The following is a 24,089-nucleotide window of genomic DNA, read 5'->3' on the forward strand; positions in this document are numbered from 1 at the left end:
TTTCAAGAGAAATCCTCAGACAGGTCGATTTTTATTTTTGAATTAGGACTTTTTGGCATATATATAATATTATTGACGTCATCCATCTGGGCGTGATGACGTAATCGATGATTTTTTTAAATAAGAGTAGGGGTTGTGTGATAGCTCATTTGAAGGGTTATTTAATTCTCTATTCAGTAGTATAAACATTATTATAATTATTTATACAGGGTGTACAAAAAAAATTTCTTCTATTTGTCAAATTTAATTAAAGTTATTTAAATAAAAAACAAATTTTTGTACACCCTGTATAAATAATTATGTTATTGTTTATATTAGTGAATAGAGATTTAATAGCCTTTCAAATGAGCTATCACACAACCCCTACTCTCATAAAAAATCATCGATTACGTCATCACGCTCAGATGGATGACGTCACTAGTATTATTTATATATATATATATATATATATATATATATATATATATATATATAGTGCAAGGTATGCGACCGTTAATTTAAATTTAAAGGTATTCAGCTAGTGAATTCAGAGGTTGAATCGGTCAATTTAGTTGGCAATTAAATATATAAACAAATATATATATATATATATATAAACAAATGAAATAGAGAATGCGGAAAAATCCCCTTACGAACAATTCACACATCCACTACTTCGGGCTGGGAAAAATTTTTTGAATAGAATCGAAGATCCAAACACCAGCTCTTAGAAATGTGTTTCGCCCTCTTCAACCTCTATGGGCTCATCGGTGAAGATGAGAGGTTGAATATCTTCAGACACATTCCAATCAAAAAACAACATTCGAGACCTAGACATAGCAGGAACGTAAATCTACGCCCAACCTGACAATGCCATTCTCAAGTTTTAATTCCCTAATTACTTTACAGTAAGTAAGATAATGTTTATGAAAAAACAAAAGATGTAGATCTTTGAAACACATTTATATATATATATATATATATATATATATATATATATATATATATATATATATATATATGCCAAAGAGTCCTAATTTAAAAATAAAAATCGACCTGTCTGAGGACTTCTATTCAAATTTGCCCATTCTCGAGATAATGAATTTATGCCAACTCAAACGTCCTCACTTATACTACAGTGTCGCGCCCGCTTGATTAGCAATTAAAAAACTCTTTGGGATTTCATCAATAAATGTTTAAAGAATATCTACCTACTTTGGCAACTTTGAAATTTTTAGATAAATTTCCGATTTAGGGTTAAAATTTTCAATCGCTTATATAACAAAAACTATTAACTTAAGAGAAAAATCACTAAAGACCTTTTTTTTGGAATGATTCAAAAAACTTAAAAAAAATTTGTTCGATGCAAAAAAAAATAATTTTTGGGAAAACCCCTAATCTTCTTTCCCCTCGCCTGGCAAGGTGTTATGCTCTTCAGAATCTCCTGTCATTGTACACATTTCTTTTAAATGACTTACTCAAACACATACTTAAATTTAAACCTTACAGGAGAAAGTTTATTTTACCCCCTAAATTTGCACTTTTCGATTCACCTGGTAGATACACGTGCACCGCTGATGCCTGCCATGTTATGATTTTTAGCGTTTTGGTGTGCTATGAATTATCACTCGAAAAATTTCTAGCCTCACAGGACGACCGTTAGTCGGAGGGTTCACTAGCTCTTAGACTATCAGTAGTAATTGCACAAGAGCTCTAAAATTATCAAATTTTTCCCGAGTGACACTTTGACAGTTTTCACGAAGTGTCACGAGGGCAAAAATTCGATAATGATTTTAGAGATCTAGTGCAATTTGTTGCGATTATTTCATGAATAAAACTGTTCAAAACCAAAATTTTATTGTAATTTATTTATGTACAAATTAGTACAATTAAACACACAGTTATTATAAATATTTGACGGTTGAAAGTCATCACTTTTATAATTTTTAAAACAATAGTTGTCAGTAATGTCACCGAATGTATTTTTTCGTAGCAACGAAGGGCATCTGACGTAATATACTTGACGACGGGACATTATCAAAAATGATCACTTTTATTTTTATTTCTGTAGCTTTCTATTGGTCAGAATCTCCTATGAATGAAATAAACAATATAATATACCTAAATTTAATAGGTTTCTATTGATAATTTTCCACCTCTACTAGTTTCTTGTCTTTTGCCGGTTTTTAGTACTTTTTAGTCTTTTCTGTTTTTTGCGTTATTTTACCGGTTTTTAGTGCACTTATCGCTTTATACATGTATTATTTTTTCAGGTTCAATTTTCTTCTTGTTCATGTTGGCTTCGTTTGTATGGCTCTATTGCATATGCCACAACACAACATTTAGTGTCAGGTAAGTACCTTAAAGGAATAGAAAAATAATGTTATGGCCATTTTTTTATAAAAAAATTTAAATGTGTAAATTTTTCTAAAAATAGATACATTTTGAAATTTAACTCAAAAGTGAAAAATATCCTAATGTATAAATTCTGTAATTATTACGCACAACTTCAATAATTTCTAAAAACTTTCAAGTAGTTTATACACTACCTTAGAGAAGATATAACCGATGAAAATGACAATATTTTATTAAAAACCTCTATAAATAAAGAGACTTTCTGACTTCTGAAAAAACAAAATAAAAGTATCTTCGACTTATCATATTTTATCTAATCCATCTCCTTTCTGGTTAAATGGGACCTCTTTTTCTTCTTGGCAGGAGGAAATATCTCAATATTGATATTTCGTATTCATGTTCAATGCTCTGAGCGCGAGAAGTGGATCGACAGAGAGCGAGTAACAGAGCATGTTGTCGTTGTCTCTCTCAGAATCCACTGTTTCTTATGTATTTAAATTTAAATAATACAGAAAGTCACTGAAGAGCAGAGGGGCGTTTTGAAGGTTTCTAAACTTTTTTGCGTCCAACAATTAAAGTACTTTTAAGAATTTGCCGGATAATATTACCAGTAAATTTTAAGTATTTTTATCAAACAATCCTGCAACAAAAATCATCATCATTTGTTACTCCATAAGTGCGGCACCTGTAACAAAAATACTACTTTGCAGTAGTATTTGTTGAACTAAAATGATAAGATGAAATGAATGAAGGAGGGTGATGAACTGATAATGGAAGTATGGAAAGACAGAGGCAAACTGAATAGAGTTGGCTAGCTATAGATGCAAGAGAGCAACTTGACACTCAAGGATGGATACGGCTCGTTTGCATGCCTGTCGAAGAACAGTAGCTCAACCTAAAGAGAGATGATGACTAGAAAAAGGGAAATCTTTTAAGATAAAAATATATGTTCAGAAAATAAATTAGATAAATATAATAATATAATAAAAATAGAAGAATATAAAAGATAAATAAAATAGACTGAATTATGGGCGCCAGAAGTTGGAATGGACCAAACTTCCAGGTATCTTACACTGCTGTTAAATAGTAAATATATTAAGTTCAAAAATGGGAAAAAAAAAATAATTGATATACAAAACAAATAAATATTTATTAAATATAACTACTTAGATTTTTGACAACCTCTGAGTTAGAAAAATACAAACTATGTAACTCTAAAATGACAATGGGAAATAATTACCTATAGTAATATAAATATAATCTATAGTTACATTAGTAATGGAGTAGCTCTTATATGGAGCATACCCCCAACTTACATATACTAGGTTAAATAACAACCTTCACCAAATAATTGTACGATTGCAATACGTACAGCAACGTTAAACCCTATAGAACTAATGAACCAGAATATAATTAAGGGAGGATTATTCACAATGAATAATTTCCGTAACTCTCAAAGAGTTAAATAGGCACTAGCCTCATTAAGGTGAACCTACGGTCTACTTGATATATAAAAATCAGTTGCTTCGACACGTAGTCACTAAAAAATATAACAAGTAAAATGGATAGCTATTCAAAGGGAATAGCGTCCAAAGATATAATTAGAAATTGATTAAATGAATTTAAGTAAAGTTAAGCAAATAAGTTAAATAATTATGATTGACTAAAGAAAGATTAAAGTTATATGAATAAGTTAATAAATTAAGCAAATTAAGAGGACAAAGTATATAAATTTAAATTGATAAGTGGAGACAAGCAAGGTTAGTACTAAAAATATAAAGTTAATTAAGTAAATAAATGGTACAAGTAAATTTCAGGTAATATATAAAGGTAAAGAGAATCTCATATGGGGAAAAGATGATCTGAGCTCAAACCTCTTTGACCAGAGAGTTTACTGGTTTGGGGAACACTATCAACTATTATAGATATATAAAAACAATATGCAACTTAAATATTGAAACAAAATATGTGCGATAAACTATAAAACTTAATCATCAAAATAAATGTCCCGAGTCTTATACAAAAAATGAATGTGGTGTAATAGTGGAAGTGACAATCACTAGCAGATACTAAGTGTCCCAAAACAAACCCTAAATGGTCCCCGAGAGTGTCCTTGCTACGGATTCCAAAATCCCTGGTAGGCGAATTAGCACAGGGATGGTGCTAGCTTGTACCAATTAATATACCGATGCCCTTCTGGGGTGCAGAGGGCAGGATACAAAGTAGGTATGTGGAAGGTTCTCCAGGCTGGTCTCCAAATGACCTGGCTTGGCGTAGAACGGTTGCTCCCAGTTGTGAGGGGAGCTGACGGACTGGTTACAGTTTAAGATTTCCCCCAAGTGGCGGATGACATGACTTCCAATTCCTCCGGGATCTCCCAAAACTTAGTCTCCTAGCTTCTCCAAAGCACCACCAATAATTTGCCACTAAATATCACTTATAAAAGCTTGAAACTATTGTATTAAAATTTCCGTCCTTTTCAATCAGCTATCCGCCACTTTTCCGTTCTAGCGTACCAAGCGAAGTGTCAATTATTTCCCGTCGTTAGACGAGGAGCCTCACAGAACGAAACTCACATGACAGCGAATGGTGTCTAATACCAACTGAAGTACTTGTGCCAACTAATAGTTAAGTATGACGTCAGTCAAAGATTTATTTTAGTTAGATCTTATTATTTTTAAGTATAATTTAATGACAAACCGTTATTAAAATTTAAATAAAATAACTATAAAGATAATTAAAGTTAACGGACTGTTATATTCCCCTTCTACTCGGAGAAAAAAATTTTAAGCAAAAATTTTTTTTTTTTTTAATTCAAAATATTAATAACCAAGTGGTAATAATCTATCATTCTACGTTGACCCGCAAGATTACAAGTAACCACAAATTAGGGATCAGGGAAAGAAGGATGATTACTACACCAAAACTATGAATCGGAAAAGATGACTCGAAGTCATATTAAAATGTCATCGACATTTTGTCTGCAAACCAAAACATAAGCTAAATAATGTACTAAAGTTCATAATGACAAATAAATGTCGAATTGGCACTAAGTCCAAAATTGAACTATCCATGGACATCAAATTTAAAAAGGGTATATCCAAGGACGAACAACCAGGCAAAGGTATGAGCCAATTCGCACCATAACACAAGTAAATATACTAAAGTAAGACAAAAGAAATCAACAACTGAAATAAGTGAAGAATCGAACACTTCATCCAAAATTGAACTACCAATGGACACCAGATTCGTAATAGCATATCCAGAGAAGAACAATCAGGAATATTTATGGAACAATTCTCACCAGTGCCAAATAATACAAATAGTAAGCATATCAAAGTTATCCAAAAACTCATTAATCAAAATAAATGTGGAATCGGACACTTAATCCAAAGTCGGACTATCAATGGACACCAGATTCATAAAGCATATCCACAGAAGGACGACCAGGAAGATTTATGGACCAATTCACACCAATACTAAATCACATAAATTAATTAGGCCTATGTACAACCACAACCGGTAATACGAGCCTATACAACCAAATAAACAAAATAAGTGAGGACTCGGACGCTTTATCCAAAATCGGACTATCAATGGACACCAGATTTATAGGAGCATATCCAAAGAAGAACGATCAGAAAGATTTGTGTACCAATTCTCACTAATACTAAATAAATTAAATTAGGTCCATCGACTCAAGTAAGTCGTTGACTAACTAAAATTGGTCCGTGCTGTTGTTCACTAGCTATAGCTATAGCTGATAACGTACCAATTGTAATAAAAAAAAATCTAAAAGGTGAACTGACAAGGTCTATGACACCATGATAAATGATAGAAAAAAAATATGACAAGAACGAGCAACCAATTTGGAATAAAACTGTAGATTCATACGTTCTCGCATACATAGAATTATCCAGGAAATATTCCTGAATCTCAACAACAAACTAATGCCTATGGAAAGAAGAGGGAATCCACTAAAATAAGCAATTCATTTGTCCAAACACCTCAAATACTAAAAGGAACCTACTACCTATGAAGTACGGGACATAATGTAAACTAAATATTCCCTATCAAATGCTAAAAAATGTAACTGGAATAATTGGAATAATTACACAAGGATGGTCAGGACATGTGGCCAACATTTCCTGACGAGAAATATTTTGATGAATAAACATCTGCGTACTCTGCTATGAAAACATAGGTTACGAAATCGGATAGCAGTGATCAGTTGCTGAATTTCGAACCCACGCATTCACTAGGTTACCTAGGAACCCAAATTACAGAGCATTGGCAGACTAGTTCTTAAGAAGAAATCCATACATACATCAGAATTCCAAACTAATTCCAGAATCATACTGTGTAGGGCATAAGGATATAAATTATTATAAAGTATTTAGGATATCTGTGACAAATGTTGATAAAGTAAACCAATATAAAATTAAGAACCACCCCATCTTTCCAATATGGCAAATCTAATAACAAGATAATAAAAGATACATATAAAAAAAATAGTATGTAGTCAAATATCAAAAATACAACACACAACCTGAGATAAGTAGTGTATAATATTCTTAGTTCCATAGTTCCATACCAAATATCAATATTAAACCAACGTACTTGCATGAGCTTACATATTCAAATATATAAATATACAATAATCAACAACCCTTCTATGCTAAGGGGTAGGTGCACAATCTAAAAATTACAAGTAGGATTTTATTAACTGGGTAATCCTACTAACAGTATTAATAATTAATAATGTTGATGCATAATAATTAAAACGCAACATTAATAATGAAAAAAAAAATGATAAGCTCATACATAAGCGTACTAAAAAAAATAATTAACCTAATGATTCATAAATTGGAAGTCATCTAACAACCATGCCAAAAGATAAAAATGGAGATATGTACCTGCTCTATCTGGTGAATAAAATATTAAACTAAAATACTGAATCTTAATAAGGATCGAGCTAAAGACAAATAGAGGAAGAAGTTAGCTCAAACAACCCTATAAAGTTAATCTTCTTCCGAAGATGATGAATCAACCTCATCCATGGTGTTATCAGGCAGTAAATCCTTTATGTGAAATTGTCCAATTCGTTTGTTAGTCGAATTGTCCTTCAATTCATACACTAAAGGAGATATTACCTTCACAACCGTACAGGGAATATATTTCTGGCAAAATTTTGCCGAAATAGCATCACCCTTATTAGACTTTACAAAGTTTCGCTTCAACACTCTATCTCCAACGAAGAATCGCAGATCTCTTTTCCTCAAGTTATACTGCTGCTGGTTCCTTAGATAGGAAGTTTTTAACTTCTTCCGAATGTCAGAAAAAATTTGAGGTAGAGTCTGGAGATCTTCTAAGCGATGAAGGTTATCGGATATCTGAGGGAGATTTGTGGAAGTGTCGGAAATTGTACCAAAATAGTCACCAGATAAAGCAACATTTCTACCAAAATTGAGATATGCAGGAGAACATTGGGTAACCTCATGGACAGAGGTCCTTATGGCTTGAGCTATGGAATGGATATATTGATCCCAAGCTCTGTGATCTGGGAATGTATAGGACCTTAGGGCGGTGACGATACTGCGATTCACTCTCTCAGTATGATTGGCTTGAGGATGGTAGGCAGCATTATAAAAGGTCTTCTGGACCTTATATTTAGCTAAAAGATCTTTAAAAGCCTTCGACACAAACTGAGGACCATTGTCACATGACACAATTTGGGGAACACCAAACAACAAAAAGACTTGTTCCTCTAAATATTTCAGAATGGCTGGAGTTGTGGCCTGACGAAGAGGACAAACTACAGGAAATTTGGTGAAATAATCCACAACTACCAAGCAGTAAGTATTACCCTTATAACTACGAGGATAGGGTCCAATGAGATCCAACGAGATCATCTGCCAAGGAAAATTAATGTTCCTAAAGGAACCCATGAGTCCAGCTTGTGGTAAATTACTGGGTTTACAAGTCGCACAAACTAAACACTTAGAAATATACTTTTTGATAGACTTGCGCATGCCAGGCCAATAATATAATTCGGCAATACGATGAAAAGTTTTATAAAAACCAAAATGTCCAGCAGTAACTTCATCATGAAACATACGTAATATGTTCTCCCTATTTGGCGTAGGTACAACTATTTTCCAATCTGACATATTGGATAAGGCCTCTATAGGACTTAAGATATGTTTGTACAGTATATTGTTCTCTACCTTAAAATCAGGATAATTTTGTGGGTCTTGAGTAACCCTATCAATCATATTCTGATACCACTCGTCAGGAGTTAAGGTGGACAAATCTAAGACATTAAGATCATGGACACGGGAAAGAGCATCAGCAACCACTACACCGTTGGCCTTTCGATGAACAATCTTATATGAATAGGCAGCCAGTTTGCATATCCATCGGGAAAGTCTCTGAGATGGGTTTTTCATACTATGAAGCCATACCAAGGAACTGTGGTCCGTAATTATGGTGAAATTACGGCCCTCTAAATAATAACGAAATGCTTCCAACCCATGTATGATAGCTAAGAGTTCTTTCTCAGTGGTGGAATAGTTTTTCTGGGCCTTATTCAATTTCTTACTCGTGTAAGCTATGGGATGTTCCGAGCCATCTTTCAACTGGAACAATACGCCACCAGAAGCAGTATTAGAGCAATCAGTCATCAAATAAAAATGCTCATTAAAATTAGGTGACATCATGACTGGTGCGCTAGTTAAAGCCTCTTTAACGCGCCTAAAAGCTTCATCAGCCTCAGGAGTCCAGGTAATGGTCTGCCCCTTTTTCCTGTTCTTCAAAAGATCCGTAAGAGGTGACAACAAGGTAGAGTATGAAGGTACAAACCGGCGATAATATCCACACATTCCCAATATCCTACGGACTTGGGTGGTGGTCTTAGGTATAGGAAAATTCTTAATAGCAACTATTTTCTCAGGATCAGTCCTTAGACCCTGATTATCAACGACATAACCCAAAAACTTAAGACTAGGGCGACAAAACTGACACTTATCCAGATTAATTGTTAGATTAGCTTCCTTAAGACGTAAAAACAATTTATCTAAAATTTCCATATGAAGGGAAAAATCAGGAGTGACTACTAAAATATCGTCCAAATAATAGAAAACATAGGGCTCTAACTGTGGACCAATGACTAAATCCATCAGACGACACATTGTCTGAGGAGCAGAAACAAGACCGAAAGGCATGGTGACAAACTGGAATAATCCTTTACCACTGACAGCAAAAGCAGTATATTTCTTGCTCTCTTCACTCAGTGGGATCTGTAAAAAGGCCTTAGACAAATCAATCGAAGAGATGTATTTGGCATTCTGAAGTTTGCTCAAAATCACGTCGATTCGGGGAATTGGATAAGCATCCCTGTTAGTGGTGATACTGTTTAGTTTTCGACCATCAAAGCAGATCCTGAAGGATCCATCCTTCTTCTTTGTTAACCAGAGTGGGGAACAATAGGACGACGTTGAATGTTCTATGATATTTAAAGCAAGCATCGAATCGACTTCTTTTTCTAAATCTGCCTGCCAGGCTTGAGGTATGGGATACTGATATAATCTGAAAGGAGTAGGATTTCCCACCTCAATAGTGTGAGATATTAATGAAGTACGACCTAGTTTGTCATTTGAAGAAATAGTAGTAAACTGAGAGATCATATTCTCCAATTGCCTTTGTTCAGAACTAGATAAACTGGAAAAATCATGAATAGCACTAAGGGTAGACAGATTAAATTCAGATATGGAAAAAGAAAAATCAGAACAACTTAAGGTGCTATTAAAAGCATTGAAGAAGTCCATACCTAAAATTATAGAATTCTGTACAGAAGGAATAACATAAAATGTAATTTTCCTACATAAATTTGCCACTGTGATTTCAATTTGGAGTTTGCCTGTAATAGATTGGACTGTACCATCTGCAGTAGATACTTGCAAAGATGAAATGGGCATAATGGGAATATTAGCATTTTTCAATAAATTTAATGAATGTGCTCCTATCAATGAAATATTAGAGCCACTATCTAATAAAGCTAAACACGATTGTCCTAAAATTTGAATAGGTAGATATGGCCTATTATCATTTTGTTTCCTAACTAATAAAGAGTTAATATCTAAATCTAAAATATTTGGTTGGATACAACCATTATATGGAACTACTTCACCATCAAAATTATTATTATACTTAACACTACCAATTAAAGAAGAATTTGTGGCTTTGCAACCCTGTGAATCATGTGCGTTCAACGTATCATGACTAAAACTTAATTTCTGGACTGATTTTGATTTGTGGTGTGTGCTTGTTTCCTGAACGATGCCTTCTTCCCTTTCCGATTGGAAGATGGGTTTGAGTTGCTTGGTGTGCTTGGGCCAGCTGTCTCGTTTTCTGATGGGGTTTGATTCCCTGATTGGGTGTTGGACAGAGAAACGCTCAGGGGACGGACCTCCGACATTTCGTTTCCCGAACACTTGACACAATTTCTTTTGAGGGTATTTTCCCTACCACAACCGTGGCAGAAAATACGAGTTTGTGGGATACCACAATCATTGAACTTATGATTAGACTGGTGACAATTCCAGCAAACAACGGAACTAAAAACAGAAACATTACGTTCAGGGCCCTTATTTTGCCAAGAACGTTGTCTAAAGGAAGTTGGCTGAGAAGAAGAATTAGAAGAGGGTCGAGATGTGGATGGAGGCTGAGAAGACCAGGATAACGTTTCCTCCAAACGTTTGCACTTTACAGTGAGGTCATCAATACTCTGGATGTCCATAAGAGCTAACTGCTGATGATAAAAGGGCAGTAAACATTTTAAGATGATTTTTATTTTGGACAAATCAGATAACGGAGTATCTAAACGGCTACACAGGCCTAATATAGTATTAATGAACATAGTGACAGACTCTCCTGGTTTCTGCTTACGGTTTTTGATTTCATCCAAGAGATCATCCTGGTATGAGTAAGGAAGAAAATCTGACTTCAACTTGCGAACCAGATCAGACCAACAAGATAAATTACCTCTATTATTCATGAACCAGGTAAAAGCAGGACCGGTAAACAATTCAGCTGAAGCAGCAAACAAATTTTCTTCAGAGACACCTCTAGATACTCGAAGACATTCGACCTTTTCTAAAAATGTAATCACATCATTGTGCTGTTTTTCACCGGAAAATGAAACACCCCATTTGTGTACTTGCACAGGTTTGGAGTATGTGAAACTAGGAACGACACTGACTGGAGCATTAGGAGTAGATGTGGCTATGGGGTTAACCTTAGAATCAAGCTCACCCTCCAAGGTAAGGATTTTAAGAGAAACAGACTTTTTAAAAGGTTCCTGCTCTTCTGTAGTACACTGTAACAAGTGTACTCGGCCAGAAATATGAGCTAGACGAGATATTAACCTAACATATTCATTGTCCTGTACAGTTCCCCTAAACTTCTCTATTTTCTTCGACAAGCTATCCAACGTTTCGGATATTCCTTTCCGTTGGTCCTCAAAAGGGATATGTACAGCCGAAAGTTGGGTGAAACTCCTATTGCCTTCTTCTTGCTTCAAAGCACCCCGCAGAAGATTGCGTTTCCTATCGACAGTTGCCGACTCCTCTGGTACTACGTCCCTAATTTTCAACTCATAGTCCAATTCGTCCACCAGAAGATGTTCAACTTTAAAAGCACACATGATGAAAGCAAAAATTATTGACAAGCAATCCAAAGGTCAGAAATATGAAATATACTTAAGTTTGTACGCAAAATATATAAGTACGGAGAAAATATTAGCAACACACCAACAAAATCAAAAATGGCCAGCAAAATATATGTATCAAATAAATAAAGTAAATAAGGTATAATCAAGTAAATATAGTACCTAAATATTGGAAAAAAAAAATTAATTATTATACTTGTACTAGAAAAAAAAATATGTAAGTATTAACGATTACTGTACGTACAAATACAACACTGGCTGAAAGAGTAAAATAATATAATCTAATATATGCTAGTTACTTATACTTCGTTTCAAATTCAACCCAGAATGTAAGCTGTATGACAAAACTATAAACGAGGTTTCAAAATCTCAACTAATTAATAGATACAGCAGTGACAGTGTACCTGTTTAGTATTAGTAAATAGTTAAAGACAAAATAAATCAGAACAGAATGTATAAAAAGATATCAGAAGGGAATAATATAAATAAAAGAAAAAAAAATGAACTAAAAGAACTACTGTCTTAGAACCTATAAAAGGTTGGCACCAAGTTGGGCTGCCGATGTAACAAAAATACTACTTTGCAGTAGTATTTGTTGAACTAAAATGATAAGATGAAATGAATGAAGGAGGGTGATGAACTGATAATGGAAGTATGGAAAGACAGAGGCAAACTGAATAGAGTTGGCTAGCTATAGATGCAAGAGAGCAACTTGACACTCAAGGATGGATACGGCTCGTTTGCATGCCTGTCGAAGAACAGTAGCTCAACCTAAAGAGAGATGATGACTAGAAAAAGGGAAATCTTTTAAGATAAAAATATATGTTCAGAAAATAAATTAGATAAATATAATAATATAATAAAAATAGAAGAATATAAAAGATAAATAAAATAGACTGAATTATGGGCGCCAGAAGTTGGAATGGACCAAACTTCCAGGTATCTTACACTGCTGTTAAATAGTAAATATATTAAGTTCAAAAATGGGAAAAAAAAAATAATTGATATACAAAACAAATAAATATTTATTAAATATAACTACTTAGATTTTTGACAACCTCTGAGTTAGAAAAATACAAACTATGTAACTCTAAAATGACAATGGGAAATAATTACCTATAGTAATATAAATATAATCTATAGTTACATTAGTAATGGAGTAGCTCTTATATGGAGCATACCCCCAACTTACATACACTAGGTTAAATAACAACCTTCACCAAATAATTGTACGATTGCAATACGTACAGCAACGTTAAACCCTATAGAACTAATGAACCAGAATATAATTAAGGGAGGATTATTCACAATGAATAATTTCCGTAACTCTCAAAGAGTTAAATAGGCACTAGCCTCATTAAGGTGAACCTACGGTCTACTTGATATATAAAAATCAGTTGCTTCGACACGTAGTCACTAAAAAATATAACAAGTAAAATGGATAGCTATTCAAAGGGAATAGCGTCCAAAGATATAATTAGAAATTGATTAAATGAATTTAAGTAAAGTTAAGCAAATAAGTTAAATAATTATGATTGACTAAAGAAAGATTAAAGTTATATGAATAAGTTAATAAATTAAGCAAATTAAGAGGACAAAGTATATAAATTTAAATTGATAAGTGGAGACAAGCAAGGTTAGTACTAAAAATATAAAGTTAATTAAGTAAATAAATGGTACAAGTAAATTTCAGGTAATATATAAAGGTAAAGAGAATCTCATATGGGGAAAAGATGATCTGAGCTCAAACCTCTTTGACCAGAGAGTTTACTGGTTTGGGGAACACTATCAACTATTATAGATATATAAAAACAATATGCAACTTAAATATTGAAACAAAATATGTGCGATAAACTATAAAACTTAATCATCAAAATAAATGTCCCGAGTCTTATACAAAAAATGAATGTGGTGTAATAGTGGAAGTGACAATCACTAGCAGATACTAAGTGTCCCAAAACAAACCCTAAATGGTCCCCGAGAGTGTCCTTGCTACGGATTCCAAAATCCCTGGTAGGCGAATTAGCACAGGGATGGTGCTAGCTTGTACCAATTAATATACCGATGCCCTTCTGGGGTGCAGAGGGCAGGATACAAAGTAGGTATGTGGAAGGTTCTCCAGGCTGGTCTCCAAATGACCTGGCTTGGCGTAGAACGGTTGCTCCCAGTTGTGAGGGGAGCTGACGGACTGGTTACAGTTTAAGATTTCCCCCAAGTGGCGGATGACATGACTTCCAATTCCTCCGGGATCTCCCAAAACTTAGTCTCCTAGCTTCTCCAAAGCACCACCAATAATTTGCCACTAAATATCACTTATAAAAGCTTGAAACTATTGTATTAAAATTTCCGTCCTTTTCAATCAGCTATCCGCCACTTTTCCGTTCTAGCGTACCAAGCGAAGTGTCAATTATTTCCCGTCGTTAGACGAGGAGCCTCACAGAACGAAACTCACATGACAGCGAATGGTGTCTAATACCAACTGAAGTACTTGTGCCAACTAATAGTTAAGTATGACGTCAGTCAAAGATTTATTTTAGTTAGATCTTATTATTTTTAAGTATAATTTAATGACAAACCGTTATTAAAATTTAAATAAAATAACTATAAAGATAATTAAAGTTAACGGACTGTTATACACCCTCCCCATATACGCATCATAAAGAGTCATAAAATGTATATCCTCACAGCTGATTTTTGCAGGATTGTTTAAAAAAAATGTTTAAAATGATCTGGTAATATTGTCCGACAAATTTTTAAGGGTACTCCAGTTATCGGCCGCACCAAATCTTAGAAAGCTCTACATTTACGAAACGCCCCCTCCTGAAAATTTTCCGAAGTAGAGAAGTTTCCGACGCGACATAAATAACTGAATAAGAAAAGTCTCATCATGGATGTTTATATAAGTATGTACTTAATAAATTTTTTAAGTGTTTGCTCAAGACCTATAAATTCAATTTTATAACAGCCCCAACAAACATATTAATTTTTGGAATTAACTTTTGCTTGAATTTTATGGACTTATTAAGTTTTTTTTGAATAGCTTAACGTACTGTTGAGTCCCTGAATCTTTACCCGTGCGTCATCATTTAAAGCACACGAAATAAGTCGATGATAAGTCGAAAATTGAAATTTACTAAACGTAACAGCAAGTCACTTACTGTCACTTGCTGTTGTTTTTAGTAAATTTCAATTTCCGACTTATCATCGACTTATTTAGTATGCTTTGAATGATGACTCAAGGGTAAATATTTAGGGACTCAACTGTAAATATTGAGTTTTGATTGATTTGTCTGTCAAAAAAAATGAATTCATAACTTCAACGGGAAGTTTAATTAGAATAAAGTACGTTAATAAATATGTAACTGTCAGCTTGTCACGTTTGCGCTTAGTAATTTTTTCGATTTTTTCGAGAACAAGAACTGCTTTTCCACATTAAAATCGAGTATAAAAACTACATGGCAGCTAGTAAAATCAAGTAGTTCACACCAATATATTTGCCTGCCAGAACCAAAACGTTTGTTCCAAAACTAACTCGAAAAACTTTCAACGCTCACTTTATTTTTAGATACTGTTTTATATGAAGCACAAAACTTCGTGCGCGATCTGTACCTTATAGGTGTAAAATCAAAGGCGGCAATCTCCACTTTTCTTGTTTTGAGTTAGGGACGCCATCTGTTGCGTTTTTTATTATCTGTTAGATAAAACTATTATACTGAATTCGCTCTATCGAGATTCACTTTGACACTGACGTTAGTAGTTTCTTTTTTGGAAAGTTCAGTTTTCAGAAGTGACTGGAAATTACTACACAACCAACGCACCTGCTCATAGCCAATATATGAAATGTTGTTTGGAATAAAAAATTATGGTCTTACATGTGCAATTATATCCTTCTAATGGAAAAAAATATTTGAAGATTTTTCTCAAATTATGGATATCAACAACATTTTCATTTATAACTCTTTTATTTTTAATTTGACGAAGAAAAGTTATTGTTCATAAAAAGCTCTTCATGGCCTAAGACTTATGATGCAACCATCATATATCAAATTTTATTAATTTTATATGAGGTATATAAAAATATGAATTTCGATCAAGAGTAAAGTACCTTTATAATTCACAACATTTAAATTAGAATGATATAATTGCACATTAAAATATAATTTTTAATTCTGAACAACTTTTCATAATAGCAAATTTTTCATATTATGAATTAAAATACGTAAATAAATAAAGTTTTCGTTATGATAATGCTCATTTTCAGCTTGTATTTCTTTTATAAATTTGAGGTATTTGACTAATTTTTCGTCATAACTTGCTTAATTTTCATGCTAGAGGTATTTATCTAAGCATATTTTAAAGGTCTAAAATGTACTTTAAAAATGTTTATTAATATTTTCTATAAAAAATTAACCATTTTTCGGTTATTTGAAATAATAATCTATGCATAAATTTACGTAAAACGAAAAATTCGTTTTCAATTACTCATAAGTTGCTTAATATCATAAAAAAAAATTAAAAATAAATTGGAACAGTTTCTTTGTTTTCTTATGTGCTTTAATTTGAATGATTTTTTCTTGATAATGCGTAATTTTCGAGTTATTCGCGAAAAACTATAGAAAAACGTGTTTTTTTGGAATCTCCAATCGCGAATAACTCAGAAATTTTTAAGTTAAGCAAAAAATTGTTTTCTACATTTTCTTCATAAAATTCAATTATCTATCGATTCCCGGTGTCATATTGAAATTTTCAATTTCCACCCCCAAGAAAGGGTGGCATTCACCCCCGGGATGGAAGTATAAATTGGCACCATGTCAGGTTTGTTATTTGCATCATTTTTGAGCTACTGTCAAAAGGCTATAGCGGGATAAGATGGTCAAAAATGCCCCCGGACCGATCAGCCCCGCTACTTATTTTTTCGATAAAGGATAAAAAATCATGCCCTCTTGCAAATTTTTAGCTTCCCAAATGTCCTAGGACCCCTTAAATCGAGAAAAGAAGAATTTTTAGGTTTTATTTTTTTGTGAGCGCAATTTTAACTTAAAAAATCTGAAAAAATTCGAGAGGATGTATATTTTAAATACAAAACAGCCTGATTTTTTTCAGATTTTTGTAATAAAAAATGAGCCCAGGAAAATTTTTCGAAATTTTCAAAAAATTTTTAGGTTATGTAAATATAATTTTGCCAACTTTTAAATAGTATTTTTTTGTGTATCTTTTGTGGTTCTTTTGAATGGCAGAGGCAGAATTTTTAATATCTGAGCGGAAAGAACGAAAAAATTGAAAAAACCGTTTTTTGCTGTCTCGAGATGCAGGACAGTCAATTTTAGGATTTAGGATCCTAACTACAACAACTAAAAAAAGCACTAAAAGTGTGAATTTTGTCATAAAGTATGTGGGCTTATAATAATATTTGGAACAGCTTTTCCAAATAAATTTTTTCGATATCTCTAACGCGAAGCAAATCGAATCGCATATCGAAAATTCACCCTGTTCGTGGATTCGAAGTAGCCGCGTTTAAAATTTAAATTTCAGTTGACCATTTTAAAAATTGTGAACCATTAACCTGTATGACTGTGCCAAATTTCAAATCTGTATATATTTTGATTGTCGAAATATAGGGGTGTCTTCATCTTAAATGCGACACACTGTATATTATCAATTTGATAATTTATTGCAACTAATATAGTCGTATTTTTCATACCTAGATTCAAAATATACATTCAAAATACTGACTAATTCACTAATTTTATCATAAAAAGTCAAATTGATTGCATTGAAGTATTGAACCAATTAATGCGTGTTAATATAATATTATTATAATAATTATAATATACACAGTGAGTTTTATGTATAGAAACCCTCAATTATCTCGGAAACAATTTGCATAATTTTTATAGGTTTTGGTGGGTAGGGGTTTTCTAATGCAGCCGATATTATAGTGATAATTACATTGTTGTCAGATCTTCCGTTTTTCTGTAAATCCAATGAACTTTCTTATTTTTTTGCGTTTTGAAGTCCTTAAGAAAAACTGATTATTTTTCATGTTATATTCTCTATACCTAAATGCCATAGTTTCAGAGTTATTGCTGCATGTATTTAAAAAAAATTAAACAAATTATAAATATCAATTTTTTCGGCCCGTGTAGTTACATTTTTTGGACCATTGGGAAGAAAAAAGGACTTTTGTAATTTTTCTCTAAAGTTAATGGTTTTCGAGCTCCAAATAATTTAACTGAAAAAAATCGAATAATGACGATTTTCAAGGTTCAAAAACACAAATAAAAAATATTATTTTTGAAACTGCTAAGTAGCCAAATTCAAGCTAAGCCCTTCTTCTAGGGGCTCGCTATAAAATTTTTTGGCCCGTTTTATTCTAAAACATTGCTTTTTAATAATTGTTAGTGAAGCGCATGTGAGAGGACGGGTGATCGGGCTGCTTAACAACTAAAAAACAATGAAAACAATATTTTAGAATGAAACAAGCTTAAATTACTTATTGGTAACTGATAAAATAAGTCTTGAACTTGAATTTGTGTACTGGACAGTTTTAAAAATAATATTTTTGATTTGTGTTTTTGAACCTTAAAAATCGTCAATATTCGATTTTTTTCAGTTTTAAATTGTTTATAACTCGAACTCGTTTAACTTTAGACAAACATTACAAAAGAACTTTTTTTGTTCCCAATAGTTCAAAGAACGTAAAATAATGTCTACCCGGGCCGAAAAAATTGATTTTTATAATTTGTTTAATTTTTTTTTAATAAATGTAGCAATAACTCCGAAATTATGACCTTTGGGTATATGGAATATAACATGAAAATTAATTAATATATCTTAAGGACTTAAAAAAGCAAAAAATAGAAAGTGTATTCCAATTGAAGTAAAAAAAATAGATTTTTAGAAAAACGGAAGATCTGACAACAATGTAATTATCACTATAATTTCGGCCGCATTAGAAAAACCGTATCCACCAAAATTTATAAAAATTGTGCTAACCGTTTCCGAGATATTTGAGGGTCTCCGTACATAAACCTCACTCGGTATATTATATTACATATTACACATTAATTGGTTCAATACTTCAATGCAATCAATTTGAACTTTTTATGATAAAATTAGTGAATTAGTCAGTATTTTGAATGTATATTTTGAATCTAGGTATAAAAAATACGACTATATAAGTTGCAATAAATTATCAAATTGATAATATACAGTGTATCGCATTTAAAATAAAGACACCCCTAATATTTCGGCTATCAAAATATATTCAGATTTGAAATTTAACACAGTCATACAGGTTGATGGTTCACAATATTTAAAATAGTCAACTGAAATTTAAATTTTAAACGCGGTCTACTGCGAATCCACAAAGAGAGTGAATTTTCGATATGCGATTCGATTTGCTTCGCGTTAGAGATATCGAAAAAAAAAATTATTTGGAAAAGCTGTTCTAAATATTATTATAAGCCCACATACCAAATTTTATGATAAAATTCACACTTTTAGTGTTTTTTAAAGTTGTTGTAGTCAGGATTTTAAATCCTAAAATTGGCTGTCCCGAGATGCATCTCGAGACAGCAAAAAACGGTTTTTTTCAATTTTTTCGTTCTTTCCGCTCAGATATTAAAAATTCTGCCTCTGCCATTCAAAAGAACGACAAAAAACACACAAAAAAATAGTATTTAAAATTTGGCCAAATGATATTTACACAACCTAAAAATTTTTTGAAGATTTCAAAAATTTTTGCTGAGCTCATTTTTTATTACAAAAATCTGAAAAAAATCAGGTTATTTTGTATTCAAAATATACATCATCTCGAATTTTTTCAGATTTTTTAAGTAAAAATTGCGCTCACAAAAAAATAAAACCTAAAAATTCTTCTTTTCTCGATTTAAGAGGTTCTAGGACCTTTTGGAAGTTAAAAATTTGCATGAGGGCATAATTTTATATCCTTTATCGAAAAAATAAGTAGCGGGGCTGATCGGTGCGGGGGCATTTTTGACCATCTTATCCCGCTATAGCCTTTCAACCAAATCGATGAAGGCCTTTAGAATTGCAAGGTGAATTGCATGAATGAATGTACTAATACCCGAACTTCCGGATATTTTAGTTTAAGTGATATGCTATACTATATTAAAGTTTAATATCAAAATATATTTTTTACGGCCGTGCTAAAAGAGCCACTTTCACGCACGCATTTCGATTCCGAAAGTTGCAGTTTCCCACACGGCGTGTGGGAAAGTAATATACCTTGTAATATGGCATTATAATATATTATAATACATGCAATAAACTAATATTTATACATTATTTACTAATTTATTTCAAATTTATATTATTGTGTTCATGTTTTAATGAAATTAGCGCGATTATTTCATTCATAGGAGATTCTGACCAATAGAAAGCTACAGAAATAAAAATGAAACTGATAATTTTTGATAATTTCCTGTCGTCAAGTATATTACGTCAGATGTCCTTCGGTGCTATGAAAAAATACATTCAGTGACATTAACGACAATTAATGTTTTAAAAATTATAAAAGTGATGACTTTCGACCGTCAAATATTTATAACAGCTGTGTGTTTAATTGTACTAATTTGTACTTACATAAATAAATTACAATAAAACTTTGGTTTTGAACAGTTTTATTCATGAAATAATCGCAACAAATTGCATTGGATCTCTAAAATTAATATAGAATTTTTGCCCTCGTGACACTTTGACATAATTTACTATACACATATATAAATTAAAACTGTCAAAGTGTCACTCGGGAAAAATTCAATAATTTTAGAGCTCTTGTGCAATTACTACTGATTATTTCATTCATAGGAGATTCTGACCAAGAGAAAGCTACAGAAATCTGAATTAAATCGATAATTTTTGATAATCTCCCGTCGCTAAGTATATTACGTCAGATGCCCTTCGTTGCTACGAAAAAATACATTCAGTGACATTAATGACAATTAATGTTTTAAAAATTGTAAAAGTGATGACTTTCAACCGTCAAATATTTATAAAAACTGTGTGTATAATGGTACTTACATAAATAAATTACAATAAAATTTTGGTTTTAAACAGTTTTATTCATGAAATAATCGCAACAAATTGCACTCGACCTCTGAAATTAATATAGAATTTTTGCTCTCGTGACACTTTGACATAATTTCACTCGCCTTCGGCTCGTGAAATTAAAACTGTCAAAGTGTCACTCGGGAAAATTTCAATAATTTCAGAGCTCTTGTGCAATTACTACTGATTATTTCATTCATAGGAGATTCTGACCAGAATTCATAGGAGATTCTGGCCAATAGGAGATTATGATTCTACAGAAATCTGAATTAAATCGATAATTTTTGATAATCTCCCGTCGTTAAGTATATTACGTCAGATGCCCTTCGTTGCTACGAAAAAATACATTCAGTGACATTAATGACAATTAATGTTTTAAAAATTATAAAAGTGATGACTTTCAACCGTCAAATATTTATAAAAACTGTGTGTATAATGGTACTTACATAAATAAATTACAATAAAATTTTGGTTTTGAACAGTTTTATTCATGAAATAATCGCAACAAATTGCAGTCGACCTCTGAAATTAATATAGAATTTTTGCTCTCGTGACACTTTGACATAATTTCACTCGCCTTCGGCTCGTGAAATTAAAACTGTCAAAGTGTCACTCGGGAAAATTTCAATAATTTCAGAGCTCTTGTGCAATTACTACTGATTATTTCATTCATAGGCGATTCTGACCAATAGAAAGCTACCGAAATCTAAATTAAACTGATAACTTTTTTGATAATTGCCCGTCGTCAAGCATATTACGTCAGATGCCCTTCGTTGCTACGAAAAAATACATTCAGTGATATTAATGACAAATGTTTTAAAAATTATAAAAGTGATGACTTTCAACCGTCAAATAAATATTTATAACAACTGTGTGTTTAATTGTACTAATTTGTACTTACATAAATAAATTACAATAAAATTTTGGTTTTGAACAGTTTTATTCATGAAATAATCGCAACAAATTTAACTCGATCTCTAAAATTAATATAGAATTTTAGAGCTCTTGTGCAATTATTACTAATAATTCGATGAAATAAAATTATTTTGACATAATATTTAAAAGTCAGATCAGTAGACAATTACAATGGTTTTTAATTGTCGACATGTAAGCCAATATCGTCGTCGTGGTAACCCATTATATTGAAAGTTTGGTTTTGACAACCTTGTCAAAAAATTAATTTGTATATTTTCACTTCTAAATAAAAATTGATAAAACTCTATTTTTTGTGGCTTTCTTCCAAACGTACGGCCCTAAAAAAAATATTGTTCCTAACTCATGCGGAAAGTGTCTTCCCCGCACTCGACTGCTTGACTCCGCTATCGCGTCGTTCGGGTCAACGGCAGTCTCGTACGTAAAAGTATCACTTTCCGCACTAGTTAGGAAAATATCTATTTCCACCTACCTCTACCGAAAGTATACTTTTCCGGACCTGATTGTAGGGAGCAAAGTTGTACTTTTCCTCCCTAGGGAGGAAAATATTTTTCCTCCCTAGGGAGGAAAAGTAAAAGTGATGTCATGGTATTTCATTCATAAAATATAACTTATTGACGCCCTGTACAATATCGATTTTCTATTACGTAAGTATCTATACATTTTAACGTTTATTTAAAAACACTGTATTTTGCAGAATGGTAAAAAACAGTAAATTGTTATTCTGATTTAACAATGTTTACATTAATAATTTGACTTATATTTGACAGTTGACAGTTATATATTACCTACTTGCTAGTTTTAATTCTAATAAATTTTGTTGGTTAGTTACATAAATAAATTAAGTAAAAATGAAAAAATTACTTGTTATTTGAGGAAGGTGGAAAAACCATATGTATAACATGGGAGTAAAGTGCCTTTTCCTCCCTTGAATGATTACTGCCCTCCGCTACGCGTCGGGCAATAAACTTCATTCTCGGGAGGAAAAGTAGCACTTTCCTCCCTTGTTATACAAATAGCTATTTCTTCACTAAGTAACCGGCACAATTATGTTTTATTAGTTTCAAAACTGGTAATATCAAAAACTGGCAATCTCCAAAGTAAAGCATTAAGAAAAAAGGGAAAGAAATATTTTCTTAAGCTCCTCTTTCTGTACATTCAGTCAAAAACCAAATTGTATAATATGATTCTTTATCAGTTTTGTTGTTTTAATTTAATTTTATTAGTTTCTACAGTTTTTTGCGGTTTCCCTAATTTATGAAAATGGGAGATTACCGACTTTGATTTTACACCCCTCAATACAGGGTGTAACAAAAATACAGGTCATAAATTTAATCACATATTCTGGGAACCAAAATAGTTAGATTGAATCTAACTTACCTTAGTACAAATGTGCACATAAAAAAAGTTACAGCCCTTTGAAGTTACAAAATGAAAATCGATTTTTTCCAATATATCGAAAACTATTAAAGATTTTTTATTGAAAATGGACATGTGGTATTCTTACGGTAGTAGCATCTTAAAGAAAAAATTATAGTGAAATTTGGACACCCCATAAAAGATTTATGGGGGTTTTGTTCTTTTAAAGCCCCCAAACTTTTGTGTGCGTTCTAATTAAATTATTATTGTAGCACCATTAGTTAAACACATTGTTTTTAAGACTTTTTTGCCTCTTAGTACTTTTTCGAAGTCAGTTTCTATCGAGATATTTTGAATATTTGTCAAATCCACCACAATTTGTATATGGTTAAGTACGATTATGGAGACGGTAATAATATAAAAATTTATTTATGATTTACATTTTTAGGTATATTTTGAACCATATTAAAAAAGAAGCCACATCTCGATAAAAGGTGCGTTCTCGAAAAAATACAAAGAGGCAAAAAAGTTTTAAAAACACTGTGTTTAACTAATGGTACCGCAGTAATATTTTAATTGGAACGTACACAAACATTTGGGGGGTTAAAAGAACAAAACCCCCATAAAATTTGTATGTAAACATATTAAAAAATAAGCCTCAATT

This window comes from Diabrotica virgifera, chromosome 4, assembly GCF_917563875.1.
Source record: "Diabrotica virgifera virgifera chromosome 4, PGI_DIABVI_V3a".
Lineage (NCBI taxonomy): Eukaryota > Metazoa > Arthropoda > Insecta > Coleoptera > Chrysomelidae > Diabrotica > Diabrotica virgifera.